At 47.1% G+C, this 16,504-nt stretch overlaps 1 long non-coding RNA gene across 1 annotated transcript in view; it reads left to right on the forward strand.

Moving 5' to 3' along the window:
- The first annotated feature begins 6,962 nt into the window (after window positions 1–6,962).
- LOC117981044 (uncharacterized) overlaps window positions 6,963–16,504 on the forward strand; it is a 68,638-nt gene continuing 59,096 nt past the window's right edge. Inside the window, exons 1-3 of the long non-coding RNA XR_010111057.1 lie at window positions 6,963–7,075; window positions 8,934–9,004; window positions 10,515–10,702. This is a non-coding gene — a long non-coding RNA (uncharacterized LOC117981044). The remainder of the gene's footprint in view (window positions 7,076–8,933; window positions 9,005–10,514; window positions 10,703–16,504) is intronic.

The following is a 16,504-nucleotide window of genomic DNA, read 5'->3' on the forward strand; positions in this document are numbered from 1 at the left end:
TCTTGCTTTCTGAATCATGACAGTCATCTTCCGACTCTGTTGTAGTGGCTTTGGGGGATTATGCAGGAAGCCCCTGTGCCCACAGGGCAGCTGGGACCGAGGGGGCCCAGGCTGGGGAGGGGCTGAGAGTGTGTGGCCAGGGTGAGGGTAAGAGAGGGTTGGTGCCTTTCTGGTGTTTGAGAGTGAAGCACCCTCAAATGGGAGTGTCTGATGACACCTGGGAGAACTGGGAGGCAGGGAGACCAGGACAGGTGAGCCCATTTCTGCCAATGGGCTGGTTCTTGTCCCCTCAGGCCAAACCCTTTCTTCAACCAGAGCAGCCAGGCAAGGCTTCCCAGGGCAGGGCAGGGCAGACCCTGATATGCGCTAGGTTCCCCTAGTGCTGATCAGTTTCATGTATGTAGGGAAGGAAGAGGATGTCAGAGGCCCATGGGCCAGAGAGCTCACCCACTCTACCCTTGCTCCAGGTAGCGCCCCTCTTGGAAGTCCCCGCCCCCAAAGCATCCTTCATCCCTGAGACTCTGGGCTTTTCCTTGCTCAGCGCCGCTCACCCTCTGCCTCTGTGCTGGAGGTGTCACAGTGGGTTCACACAGATCTAGCTCTGTCTCCCTCCGGTAGCCCCTCCGTGCTGGGCTTTTGCATAGGAAGTGTCAGGAAGCAGTCTTGGGTTGAGACTCAGGAAGCCCAGATCTGAGTCCTGGGTCCTCTGGCAACTTGTGTGTGAACTTGGGAAAGCTGTTGTCCTCTCTGAGCTGAGCTTTCTCTCCGTGGAAGATTTGGCCAGTCTCACGGCAGAGCTGGAGGAGAGCCCAGTCCTTGCCTATGCCTGCCCTCCCAACGCCCAGTCCTGGGGTGGGAGTCAGGGTAGGGAAGGGAGGATCAGGAAACTGGGTCCTAGTAGGAGCAGGGGAGAGGGGAGGCATGCCTTGCCTGGCTGGCTGAACCTGGAGGCCCCTCACCTCTGTGACTGTTGGCCTTATGGGAACAGCTTCTGTCTCTGTCCAGGGTGATAACCTGAGAGACTCATCCAGGATAATTCCCAGATCCAGAGAAGTGGGGCCAGAAGGTAGGAGGCCGTCCACCTTGTCCCAAAGGTCTCCCTCTGCCACTTGTCTCAACCTGTCACAGCCCCCTTGCTTTATGTTATGGCCATTGTTGTGCTATTCCAAGGCTTCACCAAGTACCACTGGGGAAGACTCATCTTAAATGGGAGTCATCTCTTCTCACCTCATTGGGTTTAGGATGCAGCCTGCAGCAGAGGGAAGACGCCTGGGGGTGGGGGAGCAGCGGCTTTGCTCCAGGCCTATCCTTGCCTTTCTGCGTGTCTTGTGACAAGTCACCTCCCCTCTCTGGGCTTCGGCTCAATGAACTGTGGCTTGTGATTTCTACTCTAGGCTTTTGCTTACGTGGCTGCCTGTGACTCATGCCTTTTCACCCCACCTCTGCCAGTTTAAACTCTGCCCATTGTTTTTTCTTGACCCAACCAAGGTTCCTCCTCTTCTGGGAAGTCTTCCTTGATTAGACCAGAGGGCAAAGCCAGGCCAGCAGCCAGCCCAGCTTCTCCACTCACTGAAGGAGAGACAGAGGTTCCTAGAGGGTCAGGCCTCTGCTAAGGCACAAACAGTCCCCTCTTCCTTTCCTGTCTCCTGGTGGGAAGCTTCTGACTGCCGGATCCGATTCTCCTTGCACGAGGCCACATTTCCTCCCAGCTCTGCCCTCAGTTGTCCCTGGGGGGTGGGAGTGGGTTCGAGTCAGGTCACTCCACCAGCCTGCCAGGGCCAGAAGGCAGAGCCACCATCCCTGTCTCCCTGCAGCAAGTGAATCCCAGCCCCTCACACCTGTGAGGTTTTGCCAGGAGAAGCCTGCTTCTGCCTGGGCTCACCTTGCTCCCCAGCAGCTGTCTGAGGCCTCTCCAAGAGCTCCTTGGCCCCCTTCTCATTCTGTCTTGCTCAATATGGGCAGATCTAGGAGAGTGGGAACCCTAGGGGCTCCTGCAGGGGCTGGGCCGGCACTGACCTTACAGCCCTTCACCCTCACCCCATGTTCCTGCCCTGATCCAGAGGGGGCTGCTGGGAGCAGGGAGCTGCCGGCCCCAGAACCGCTGAGACCCCCAATCCTTATCGCTCATTCCCACCTGCCAGCCTGGCCAGATCGGGGAGGGAAAGGAGGCTGGGCCCGGGCCAGGGTGGCGCTTAATGACCCTCCGGGGGCCTAATCTCAGACTGGCAGCCACGGAGTGGCTCAGGCGCGCTCCTGGAGAAGGCTGATAACGCACCAGCTGGGCCCCCACCATCTATCGCTGCACAGCCAGTCCCAGGGGCGGCCTCCCAGGGCCTGGGGAGGGGGAGCCTCTGGACTAGGGCGGGGCTGGAGGCGAGCTCTCCACCCCCAGCCCTGAGGGAGGGGATCCTGAGCTTCGTGATTGGCAGACAAGGGAGAGACCCAGCCTGCAGGAGGGGTGGGCTGGGCCTGGTGGGAACCTCCAGACACCTGTGCTCCTTCTCTCTTTCCTGCTCTCTTCCCAACCTTTTCTCCCCACGTAGGACCTCTCCTGCCCAGGCCTGTCTCCTCTTTGTCTCTCCCAGCCTCCATCCATCTCTGTCTCCCTGTTTCTCAGTCTCTCCACCTCTGTTTTTGTCTCATCCTCTGCCTCTCTCTCTCCTGTTTGCCTTTCTCCTCCTCCACCTGAGCTCAGTGCCCACCTCCTCTTTCTCTCTTGCATCCCTTTTCAGTTTCCAGCTGGTTCTCTTGGTTGTCCCCTTCCCAGCTGTCCCCTGCCTCCTAAGCTTCCTTGATGTCAGCCCTTGGCCGGGCAGTTCCCATGATCTCATTGGTCTCACTTCTGTGTGTGGTATCATCTCTCTGTGGTCCCTTCCACCAGCTATCTGCCAGGATTGCAGGCTGCCTCAAGCCCTGGCTCTCAGCCCAGAATGTCCTCTTACTGTTGAGGACATTTTTGCTCTTCCTGGAACAGGGCTTGCACCTTGTTTTCCCCTCTCCCACCTAAAACATGTAAGTTTCATAGGGTTACATTATAGGTTATACCCAAACTCAGGCAGAAAAGAAAAGCCTCCACCCAGCAACTGCACAGTTGAGGGAAGACTGCAGCACTGCTTACTTCATTTAGACTTGAAGAGGAACTTCCAGCCAGGAGTTGGCTTTGAAAACAGGCTGTGGAGTTCCGTCTCCAGAGTGCCAGGTGGTCAAGGGGAGTTTCAAGATTACTGCCGTCATACTCAGAGTGACATATGCAGAAATACTATCTGTTTATTGTGCTTCAAGGATCCATTAGATCAGGACTATTGCTGGGCAAAGCCTCTTCCCGCAGCCTAGGGGTAGTAAAGGTGGGGGTAGAGGTGCTGGGGCTGGGGCCAGAATCACACACAGTCTGCTCTGGCCTCTGCCCAACTTCACAGGGAAGTCAGGTGGCTGAAGCCAGCAGAACTTGCTCTGGGACTAGGGTGGAGGCACCTGCCTCCCATCCAGACCTGGCTGGAGGGTCTTGACTCCCTAGCTTGGCTCTCCTCCCAGGTTTTTTTTTTTTTTGTCCCTGGCAGTGCAGGGGTGGCCAAAACTTGAGCTTGGGAATCATGCCGATTGGTTCAAATTCCAGCCTGCTCCTCGCTGCTTGTGGGATCGCCTAGCCTTTCAGATCTTCCATTCCTTTGCCGGTAAAATTGGCTCTATAGTACATTCCTTGCAGGGCTGCTGGGAGGAAACAGATATGACATCCGTGTTATTATTGCTCCTGAGACTTGCCAGAAAGCCCTCCATGATCAGCGTAGATGCCATTTCTTCCCAGATGCTCCTTTCCCCACTCCTGGGTTCAGCACTTCCTCCGGGCAACTTCAGCCCCTTCTCCTCCCTCTCTTTGCACCCGCCCCACCTGCCCCACTCACTCCACCCACCCCAGGGTGCTGTCTACTTGTCTGCATCCTGCTCCTGCCCTGGGTCTGGGAGCTCCTCAAGGGCAGGAATGGAGTGACTTCCCTCTCTGTGCACCCAGGACAGGGCTGGGCAGGAGAAGGGAAGCCCAAGGAGTGGTGAAGAGCCCCGAAGGAAGGGACTAAACTCCAGCCATCTGTCCCGCGGTGTCTGTTCATACTCCTCCTCCGTGCACGGGCTCAGACATACACATGCGCATATGCTCACTGTCTCTTTCTGGTTGAAGGTCCTGGGAGCCCTCCGGAACTCTGCTGCCTGGCAGTCCTTCAGTTTCGGGAGCTTTTCTGTCTGCCCGTGGCCTCGGCTGCCACCTGGTGGCTGCACGCTCTAAAGGAAGCGTAGATTGACCAGAGCCTCGGAAGTTGAGCTTCAGGCGCGGCTCTTCCCCGTCACACTGGGACTGGACGCATTTCCATGGCGTGGTCCCAGGAACCTCTCAGGTCATGCCAGCAACTGGGACTTCCTGTGGAATGCAAGGGCAGTGGGGCCTCCGAGAGAGAGAGAGAGAGAGAGAGAGAGAGAGAGAGATTAAGGATGAATCCCAGTGTCTGCTCTGAGCAAATTGGAAGACGATGGCATCAGGGGCACTGCTCTGGGCTATATAGACTGTGCGTCCACTAAAGGGTCCCTGAGACCAGGTGTGGGCCCGTATCCCTGGAGGGAGGGGTAACTTCCTCTAATTCGAAGTCATCATATAGGCTAGTGAATGGCACTGAGAATGGCAGATGCCAGGGACAAGCAGGAGCATGTGTGGGATGAGGATGCGGCGTGGATGTGTGACGTTTCAGAGCCTGCAACACATCCGTAGGGAAGTCCTGGAGGAGCAGTTGGGTGCATGGTGGATTTCTGAAACAGCTGGGCAGTCGGCACTTGAGCCAGAGATTCTGCTTTCGACTTGGATGCCCATTGAGAGGTTAAGAGCTCAGGTCTGGGTCAGGCAGCTTGGAAGCAGCACAGCTTGGACACTTGGTAGCCTGGGACTGTGGTTAAATCAACGTGACTCTCGGAGCTCCAGTTCACTGTAAATTAGGGCAGTAAATGATGTCTACATGATAAGTGGTGTTATGAATGTTAAACATTCACATGAAATACATAGAATAGTGCTTAGCATACAGTACACAATAACTGTTAGCTATTTGGAAAATTACTATTGTTATTATGATTATTTATTACAGAGAGAACTGAATTGGATGCAAGATCATGGTGCGTCAGAGCTAGCAAGATCCTTAGGATCATTTAGCCTGGTTTACTAATATTACACTATGGAATTTAAGCCCAAGGAATGGAGAGTACCTGACGAGGGTTATGTAAGGAGTCAAGTGAGAAGTAAGCTGGATGCTCTGCTTGGCTGGCAGGTACAGAATGTGCCAGACCCATCTGTACCAGCCTGGATCTCTTGAGGCATCAGCACAATGGACCTGGCCACACCAGTTTATTCCACACCGCTGAGGCTGGTACAGTTCTGGACATGGACTTTGTAAATAAATAACTGGGCCTTTGGTCAGTTCTAGCTGTGAGCTTGGAGGTATGGGGTGGGATGGTGAGGACAGGTGGGGGCAAAGTGAGGAAAGGGGCAGGGAGGAGAGGGGAGAGAGAAAAAGGGGAATGAGACAGGCTGAGCTAGTGAGCTGGAATTGGAGGTTGGGAACAGGCTTTCCTTGATGGTGGTGGTGCTGTTTTCTTTTTAATTTTAATTTTATTTTATTTTAAGTTCCAGGCTACATGTGCAGGATGTACAGGTTTGTTACATAGGTAAAAACATGGTGGTTTGCTGCAACTGTCAACCCATCACCTAGATATTAAGCCCAGCATGCATTAGCTATTTAACCTGATGCTCTCCCCACCCCTGCCCCAACAGGCCCCACTGTATGTTGTTCCCCTCTTTTTTGTTCACTTAAAAGATCCCACTTTTAAGTGAGAGTATGCAGTGTTTGGTTTTCTGTTCCTGTGTTACTTTGCTGTGGATAATGGCCTCCAGCTCCATCCATGTCCCTGCAAAGTACATGATCTCATTCCTTTTTATGTCTGCATAGTATTCCATGGTATATATGTACCATATTTTCCTTATCTAGTCTATCATTTATGGGCATTTGGGTTGATTCCATGTCTTTGCTACTGTGAATAGTGCTGCAATGAACATATGCTTGCATGTATCATTATTTTTTTATTTTTTTTGAGATGGAGTCTTACTCCCTCACCCAGGCTGGAGTGCAATGGTGCAATCTCTGCTCACTGCAACCTCCTCCTCCCGGGTTCAAGCAATTCTCGTGCCTCAGCCTCCCGAGTAGCTGGGACTACAGGTGCATGCCACCACACCCGGCTAATTTTTTTTTTTTTTTTTTTGTATTTTTAGTAGAGACGGGGTTTTACCATGTTGTTCAGGCTGGTCTCGAACTCCTATCCTCAGATGATCCACCCTCCTGAGCTTCCCAAAGTGCTGGGATTACAGGCATGAGCAACCACACCCGGCCACATGTATCTTTATAATAGAATGATTTATTCCTTTGGGTACACACCCAGCAATGGGATTGCTAGGTCAAATGCTATTTCTGGTTCTAGGTCTTTGAGGAATCACCACACTGTCTTCCACAATGGTTGTACTAATTTACATTTGCTGGTGCTGTTTTCTACATTGAATCTGAGGGCTACTGTATGATGTGTAAGACACTTTCTGATTGGAGCCTCACAATGATCCTACCAGGTGATTACAACTGAGCCCAAGTTTTAGAGGAAAAAAATGCAGACTCAGAGAGAGAAAAGTGATTTGCCCAAGGTCACATAGCCAGCTAGTGGCATTGAACCCTGGCCTTTTGACTTTAAATCTATTGCGAATTCTACCCCAGCATAGGGTTCTCTTTGGGGTGTGTGTGTGTGTGTGTGTGTGTGTGAAATGGGGAGATAAAGAAGCCAACAGTGTTTGCCTTTGCAGAGCATGCAGTCCATTTGGAAACATGCACGTGGGAAAGTGGGGAGGGACCCTGTCAAGCATCTAAGAGGAGTGGTGGCATTTGCTGTGTCCACCTCCATCCTTCCCACTCACTAATCAGCACCTGTAGCCTTGTCGCTCTCCCCAACACTCTGCTGAGACTGCTGTCACCAAAAACACTATTGTCCGGCTCCCTGTTGAAAGGTAAGATGGTCTATCTGATTCTTCTGCTTTCAGTATAATAGGATGATCACCATTTTATCTGGGAAGCTGTTCCTGACCACCTGCCCTCAGCTCATCAAGCTTCTGTGAGCCTGCAGGCTCACCCTGGTCATGCCGCCCATCTCTCTGAACAAGATTGTGAACTCTGAACTTTGTGAGGCAAAGACCACATACACCTCTTTATTGCAATGTGCAAGTGTCCTGGAATATAGGAGGTCTCCGAGAGCTATGTGTTGACATGGAGACCTTATCCCTTGCACTCAGTTACACTGCTTCCAGTAAAGTATCAACTTCTAGATCAGCGCTTTCAGCTCCACTCCCTCCTGCACAGCTCCACAGGTACCTCAGGTCCAAAATGGAATTCTTGATCTTTCACCAACCTGAGTCCTCTGTTCCTGTAAGTGGCATCCATTCACCCAGACCAGAGATAGGGGAGTCACCCAGAATCCCCCTCTCCCTCAGCCCCTGAGTTTCACTTTCCAACATATCTCCCTCCAGGTTCTTTCCAACACATCTCCCTCCAGGTTCAAGCCTCGATCTTGCCTGAGGTTTGCAGCTGCCTGCTCCCTTGTTTTCATTTTTACCCCCAAGTTTTCCTCTACACTGCAGCTAGGGAGACCTTTCCTGCTGGAATACAGCCATTCACACCTGCGAGAGGAATCTAAACTCAAGGCAGGTGTAGCCTAGTGGCTATGTGCATGAGCTTGAAGCCAAATTTCCCTGAGCAAATCCCATCCTGCCAATTTTATATTAGTGGGATGTACCCCAACGAGGGTATATCAGGGACTGAATATGCAAATTAGGGATAAAATGAGGCCCATCTTATGAGGTTGTGGTGAAGAGTAAATGGATGTAAAGAAAGCATGCAGTATGCTCAGTGAATGACAACCATCGTGATTTTCCTTTCCTTGCCTGCAATATCTCGAGCAGCCACTAGATGACTCCACCTCCTTCTCCCTTTCCAGTGCTGCCAACACTCTACTGCTGGAACTTCTGCCTCCCCTCCCCTCCCTCACCACACATCTCCATGCCCGTGTTGTTCATGTTTTTCCTTCTGCTAGCCTCACCGTCTTCGGGGCGTCTCCCTGACATCTTTTACTACATCTCACCCTCAGCTCTTGGAGGACGGGATGTCCCCACGAAAACTGGCATAGTGCCTGCATTGAACAAGTACTCAGTGTTTGCTGAATGAATGAATGTGGGTTAGTCAATACTAGCTCAGCTGCTTACATCACTTAGCCTCCCCGGGTCTCAGGATCTCCTTTTATCTGTGGTGACCATCCAATGTAAAGCCCTAGCATAAGACCTAGCATGCTTTAGACCCATGGTTGCCGTGCACAGCCAGCTGCCTGTCAATCATTGCCCATTCCCATTGCCCACCAGCCATTGTCCACTCTATGTTCACCCCTGTTACCTCACCCAGCTGAGGGTCTTAAACATAGTTTTACCTTTTCTCAAAGGTCATTCTTTACTTGGTAGGGTAGGGTCTAGAAATAGTCTGCAATTTGGTTAGAGTCTAGATTTAGTTTGCAACCCAGCTGGGCTGGGTGAGCCCAGGCTTGGCTGATGGTTCAGCTGAGCCCAGATGGCTCCCATCTGCCTGGAAAGCATAGGCTCAGCCTCCCCCTTCCCTGAACCCCTACCAAGCATCCTGGCTGGCTGTGCTCCTGGTCCTCTTTTTCTCTAGTCCAATTCCTGTCCTGGCTTGGGCTGGGGGTAAGGGCACTGGTTTCTGGCCACGCCTCATGGATCTCTAGTCTCTGCCTCTGTCTTTGCCTGCTTGACCCTGGTCCTTGTGCCACTTACATCAAAGCCCTGAAGCAATGACTATTTTTTATAGGACCGACTCTCAGGAGTTGAAGATCCAATCACTCTATCAAAGAATATGAGCATTTCCGAGGCTCTTGTAAGGTACATGCTTTCTATTGTTTTCCTTAAGGGTTGAATCCATCTACACTTAATCAATTCCACCACAGTGTAAACAGTGTGTGTGGAGGGGCGTGGGGGTGATGGTGGACTAACAGAGGCTGAACACTTTCCAAAAACTTGTTCCCAAAGTTTATTGCTTTCTCCATATGTAATACCAGTTCCTGTTCTCTGTATTGGTTGCAATATCTTTTTTTTTTTTTTGAGATGAAGTCTTTCTCTGTCACCCAGGCTGGAGTGCAGTGGTGCGATCTCTGCTCACCGCAACCTCCGCCTCCCGGGTTCAAGCAATTCTCCTGCCTCAGCTTCCCGAGTAGCTGGGATTACAGGCGCACAGCACTATGCCTGGCTAATTTTTGTATTTTTAGTAGAGATGCGGTTTCACTGTGTTGGCCAGGCTGGTCTGGAACTCCTGACCTTGTGATCCGCCCCCCTTGGCCTCCCAAAATGCTGGGATTACAGATGTGAACCACCGCACCCGGCCTGCTTGCAATATCTTGAACAGCCACAAGATGGCAGAACTTATATAGTTACTGGTTCAGCATTGATCGTCCCATGAATGTGAAGTTTACTTTTTGTCCTTTACCTGTTCAGTTGGGCACTGCCCTGGTGTTATGGACTGAATGTGAAAACTGATGAGAAGATCAATACTGGACCAGGAACTCCCCCATTACCAGTGCATATAGGGGAGTCTGCCCAGGCTGGGGGTCTGAGTGGAGTGGCCATTGATGGATCCTTGGGGAGATGTGAGGGCAGATAGAACCCTGGCTAGAAGTCAGGTGTTCGGGATGCTAGAACTGGCCTTGCCCTGCCTCAAGTTCAGCTACCATTTATTTCTTGAGGACTATCTCTATGCCGTATTTTGTCCAACCACCACAGTGAAAGCACCCATCACCAGGGTTTGTGTCTTAGGCAGTTGGTTGTTTTATAGAGGTCTCAGGCAATGCAAAGCCCAAGACAAACCTGTGTGGTCATGGCGACCTGGCAATCTTTATTAAAATGGAAGCTCTGATGGCTGAATTTGTAAACCAGGTCGTTGTGATGCAGGAAAGTATTCTGGCAAGGGTGGATGAGTTTGGTAATGTTAGACACCACTTCTGGGCAGGAGTCTAAGGGTTCTGGAAGAGAAGAGGTGGAGCAGCATACTAACAGATGAAATGACTGGTGGCAAATGAGTTTACTTCTTGTCCTTTACTCATAACCTGTTCACTTGGGCACTGCCCTGGTGTTATAGACTGAATGTATGTGTCCCCCTCAAATTCATGTGTTTAAATCTTAGCCCCCAGTGTGATGTTATTAGAAGGTGGGGCCTTTTGGAAAAAATTAGGTCATGAGGATGGAGCCCTCATGAATGAGATTAGTGCCCTTATAAAAGGGACCCCAGCAAGCTCTCTTGCTCTCTTTCTGCCGTGTGAGGACACAGCGAGAGGACAGCAGTCTGCAGCCCCGAAGAGAGCCCTCACCAGCACCTGACCACGCTGCACCCTAATTTCAGACATCCAGCCTCCAGAACTGTGAGTACTATGCTGAAGAGAGCCCTCATCAGCACCTGACCAACCTGACCATGCTGCACCCTCATCTTAGACGTTCAGCCTCCAGAACTGTGAATACTATGCTGAAGAGAGCCCTCACCAGCACCTGACCATGCTGCACCCTCATCTCAGATGTCCAGCCTCCAGAACTGTGAGTACTACATTTCTGTTGCTTATAAGTGATCCATTCTGTGGTATTTTGTGAGAGCAGCCTGAATGACTACCTTGTGACTGAAAGTATACTTCATAATAGCGTTCGGGGTCACTGGGAAATGTGTTCAGAAGATTTCAGATGTGCATCAGCAATGGTCTTCTTCCATTTGTCCTGGAAAGAGATGAAAATCACATCACAAAAATGCTCATCTGTGTCTACTGGCCCTTTTCCTTACATATGCCTGAAACTCCAACCTCTATGGGTGCCTTTTAGTGCTTGTTTGGGCTGTGACATAGAGAGAAATTGAACAAAATAAATGTACAGTATAATTACAACTACTGTAAAGCAAAGCAATTTGCAAACATCAAAAGGAAATCCTGTGTCCAAACTGCCTACGTCCTATGGACCACACTGTGGGGCTCTGACAGTATTCTGTGTGACTGCCAGAAGATAACTTGACCCTCTTTAGCTAAAGGTAACACCAACCAGAGTCTCTATGATCTCTCACACACAATGCTCAGCATTTAATAAGAAATCAGTAGGCATGATGACCCATTCACCAAAAGCCAAAGAAAAACCAAAGCAGACAACAGAAATAATCCCATAGGAGAAACAGATATTGAGTATTCAGACAGAAATATTAAAATAGCCATGATTAATATGTTTTAGAAAATAGAGAGAAAGATGGAGCATCTCATCAAAGAGTTCCATCTATAAAAAGAGTGAAATGGGAATTCTGTAATTTTTATTTTATTTTTAATTTATTTATATATATATACATATATTTTTTATTATAGTTTAAGTTTTAGGGTACATGTACACAACGTGCAGGTTAGTTACATACGTATACATGTGCCACGTTCGTGTGCTGCACCCATTAACTCGTCATTTAACATTAAGTATATCTCCTAATGCTATCCCTCCCCCCTCCCCCCACCCCACAACAGGCCCCGGTGTGTGATGTTCCCCTTCCTGTGTCCATGTGTTCTCATTGTTCAATTCCCACCTATGAGTGAGAACATGCGGCGTTTGGTTTTTTGTCCTTGTGATAGTTTGCTGAGAATGATGGTTTCCAGCTTCATCCGTGTTCCTACAAAGGACATGAACTCATCCTTTTTTATGGCTGCATAGTATTCCCTGGTGTATATGTGCCACATTTTCTTAATCCAGTCTATCATTGTTGGACATTTGGGTTGGTTCCAAGTCTTTGCTATTGTGAATAGTGCTGCAATAAACATACGTGTGCATGTGTCTTTATAGCAGCATGATTTATAATCCTTTGGGTATATACCCAGTAATGGGATGGCTGGGTCAAATGGTATTTCTAGTTCTAGATCCTTGAGGAATCGCCACACTGTCTTCCACAATGGATGAACTAGTTTACAGTCCCACCAACAGTGTAAAAGTGTTCCTATTTCTCCACATCCTCTCCAGCACCTGTTGTTTCCTGACTTTTTAATGATCGCCATTCTAACTGGTGTGAGATGGTATCTCATTGTGGATTTGATTTGCATTTCTCTGATGGCCAGTGATGATGAGCATTTTTTCATGTGTCTGTTGGCTGCCTAAATGTCTTCTTTTGAGAAGTGTCTGTTCATATCCTTTGCCCACTTTTTGATGAGGTTGTTTGTTTTTTTCTTGTAAATTTGTTTGAGTTCATTGTAGATTCTGGATATAGCAGTTTGTCAGATGAGTAGATTGCAAAAATTTTCTCCCATTTTGTAGGTTGCCTTTTCACTCTGATGGTAGTTTCTTTTGCTGTGCAGAAGCTCTTTAGTTTAATAAGATCCCATTTGTCAATTTTGGCTTTTGTTGCCATTGCTTTTGGTGTTTTAGACATTGAAGTCCTTGCCCATGCCTGTGTCCTGAATGGTATTGCCTAGGTTTTCTTTTAGGGTTTTTATGGTTTTAGGTCTAACGTGTAAGTCTTTAATCCATCTTGAATTAATTTTTGTGTAAGGTGTAAGGAAGGGATCCAGTTTCAGCTTTCTACATATGGCTAGCCAGTTTTCCCAGCACCATTTATTAAATAGGGAATCCTTTCCCCATTTCTTGTTTTTGTCAGGTTTGTCAAAGATCAGATGGTTGTAGATATGTGGCATTATTTCTGAGGGCTCTGTTCTGTTCCATTGGTCTATATCTCTGTTTTGGTACCAGTACCATGCTGTTTTGGTTATTGTAGCCTTGTAGTATAGTTTGAAGTCAGGTAGCATGATGCCTCCAGCTTTGTTCTTTTGGCTTAGGATTGACTTGGCAATGCGGGCTGTTTTTTGGTTCCATATGAACTTTAAAGTAGTTTTTTCCAATTCTGGGAAGAAAGTCATTGGTAGCTTGATGGGGATGGCATTGAATCTATAAATTACCTTGGGCAGTATGGCCATTTTCACGATATTGATTCTTCCTACCCATGAGCATGGAATATTCTTCCATTTGTTTGTATCCTCTTTTATTTCATTGAGCAGTGGTTTGTAGTTCCCCTTGAAGAGGTCCTTCACATCCCTTGTAATTTGGATTCCTAGGTATTTTATCCTCTTTGAAGCAATTGTGAATGGGAGTTCACTCATGATTTGGCTCTCTGTTTGTCTGTTATTGGTGTACAAGAATGCTTATGATTTTTGCACATTGATTTTGTATCCTGAGACTTTGCTGAAGTTGCCTATTAGCTTAAGGAGATTTTGGGCTGAGACAATGGGGTTTTCTAAATATACAATCATGTCATCTGCAAACAGGGACAATTTGACATCCTCTTTTCCTAATTGAATACACTTTATTTCCTTCTCCTGCCTGATTGCCCTGGCCAGAACTTCCAACACTATGTTAAATAGGAGTGCTGAGAGAGGGCATCCCTGTCTTTTGCCAGTTTTCAAAGGGAATGCTTCCAGGTTTTGCTCATTCAGTATGATATTGGCTGTGGGTTTGTCATAAACAGCTTTTAATATTTTGAGATACGTCCCATCAATACCTAATTTATTGAGAGGTTTTAGCATGAAGCGTTGTTGAATTTTGTCAAAGGCCTTTTCTGCATCTATTGAGATAATCATATGGTTTTTGTCGTTGGTTCTGTTTATATGCTGGATTATGTTTATTGATTTGCATATGTTGAACCATCCTTGCATCCCAGGGATGAAGCCCACTTGAACATGGTGGATAAGCTTTTTGATGTGCTGCTGGATTCCATTTGCCAGTATTTTATTGAGGATTTTTGCATCGATGTTCATCAGGGATATTGGTCTAAAATTCTCTTTTTTTTGTGTGTGTCTCTGCCAGGCTTTAGTATCAGGATGATGCTGGCCTCATAAAATGAGTTAGGGAGGATTCCCTCTTTTTCTATTGATTGGAATAGTTTCAGAAGGAATGGTACCAGCTCCTCCTTGTCCCTCTGGTAGAATTTGGCTGTGAATCCATCTGGTCTTGGACTTTTTTTGGTTGGTAGGCTATTAATTATTGCCTCAATTTCAGAGCCTGTTATTGGTCTATTCAGAGATTCAACTTCTTCATGGTTTAGTCTTGGGCGGGTGTATGTGTCCAGGAATTTATCCATTTCTTCTAGATTTTCTAGTTTATTTTCATAGAGGTGTTTATAGTATTCTCTGATGGTAGTTTGTATTTCTGTGGGATCGGTGGTGATATCCCCTTTATCATTTTTTATTGCATCTATTTGATTTTTCTCTCTTTTCTTCTTTATTAGTCTTGCTAGTGGTCTATCAATTTTGTTGATCTTTTCAAGAAACCAGCTCCTGGATTCATTGATTTTTTGAAGGGTTTTTTTGTATCTCTATTTCCTTCAGTTCTGCTCTGATCTTAGTTATTTCTTGCCTTCTGCTAGCTTTTGAATGTGTTTGCTCTTGCTTCTCTAGTTCTTTTAATTGTGATGTTAGGGTGTCAATTTTAGATCTTTCCTGCTTTCTCTTGTGGGCATTTATTGCTATAAATTTCCCTCTACACACTGCTTTGAATGTGTCCCAGAGATTCTGATATGTTGTGTCTTTGTTCTCGTTGGTTTCAAAGAACATCTTTATTTCTGCCTTCATTTCGTTATGTACCCAGTAGTCATTCAGGAGCAGGTTGTTCAGTTTCCATGTAGCTGAGCGGTTTTGAATGAGTTTCTTAATTCTGAGTTCTAGTTTGATTGCACTGTGGTCTGAGAGACAGTTTGTTATAATTTCTGTTCTTTTACATTTGCTGAGGAGTGCTTTACTTCCAACTATGTGGTCAATTTTGGAATAAGTGTGGTGTGGTGCTGTGAAGAATGTATATTCTGTTGATTTGGGGTGGAGAGTTCTGTAGATGTCTATTAGATCCACTTGGTGCAGAGCTGAGTTCAATCCTGGATATCCTCATTAACTTTCTGTCTCATTGATGTGTCTAATGTCAACAGTGGGGTGTTAAAGTCTCCCATTATTATTGTGTGGGAGTCTAAGTCTCTTTGTAGGTCTCTAAGGACTTGCTTTATGAATCTGGGTGCTCCTGTATTGGGTGCATATATATTTAGGATAGTTAGTTCTTCTTGTTGAATTGATCCCTTTACCATTATGTAATGGCCTTCTTTGTCTCTTTTGATCTTTGTTGGTTTAAAGTATGTTTTATCAGAGACTAGGATTGTGACCCCTGCATTTTTTTCTTTCCATTTGCTTGGTAGATCTTCCTCCATCCCTTTATTTTGAACCTATGTGTGTCTCTGCACGTGAGATGGGTTTCCTGAATACAGCACACTGATGGGTCTTGACTCTTTATCCAATTTGCCAGTCTGTGTCTTTTAATTGGGACATTTAGCCCATTTACATTTAAGGTTAATATTGTTATGTGTGAATTTGATCCTGTCATTATGATGTTAGCTGGTTATTTTGCTTGTTAGTTGATGCAGTTTCTTCCTAGCCTCAATGGTCTTTACAAATTGGCATGTTTTTGCAGGGGCTGGTACCGGTTGTTCCTTTCCATGTTTAGTGCTTCCTTCAGGAGCTCTTTTAGGTGAGGCCTGGTGGTGACAAAATCTCTCAGCATTTGCTTGTCTGTAAAGTATTTTATTTCTCCTTCACTTATGAAGCTTAGTTTGGCTGGATATGAAATTCTGGGTTGAAAATTCTTTTCTTTAAGAATGTTGAATATTGGCCCCCACTCTCTTCTGGCTTGTAGAGTTTTGCCAAGAGATCAGCTGTTAGTCTGATGGGCTTCCCTTTGTGGGTAACCTGACCTTTCTCTCTGGCTGCCATTAACATTTTTTCCTTCATTTCAACTTTAGTGAATCTGACAATTATGTGTCTTGGAGTTGCTCTTCTCGAGGAGTATCTTTATGGCATTCTCTGTATTTCCTGAATTTGAATGTTGGCCTGCTTTGCTAGATTGGGGAAGTTCTCCTGGATAATATCCTGCAGAATGTTTTCCAACTTGGTTCCATTCTCCCCGTCACTTTCAGGTACACCAATCAGACATAGATTTGGTCTTTTCACAGAGTCCCATATTTCTTGGAGGCTTTTTTTGTTTCTTTTTATTCTTTTTTCTCTAAACTTCTCTCGTCATTTCATTTCATTCATTTGATCTTCCATCACTGATACCCTTTCTTCCAGTTGATTGAATCGGCTACTGAGGCTTGTGCATTCGTCATGTAGTTCTTGTGCCTTGGTTTTCAGCTCCATCAGGTCCTTTTAGGACTTCTCTCATTGGTTATTCTAGTTAGCCATTCATCTAATTTTTTTCAAGGTTTTTAACTTCTTTGCCATGGGTTCGAACTTCTTCCTTTAGCTCGGAGTAGTTTCATCATCTGAAGCCTTCTTCTCTCAACTCATCAAAGTCATTCTCCAT

This window comes from Pan paniscus, chromosome 1 (genome assembly GCF_029289425.2).
Source record: "Pan paniscus chromosome 1, NHGRI_mPanPan1-v2.0_pri, whole genome shotgun sequence".
In the NCBI taxonomy this organism is placed as follows: domain Eukaryota; kingdom Metazoa; phylum Chordata; class Mammalia; order Primates; family Hominidae; genus Pan; species Pan paniscus.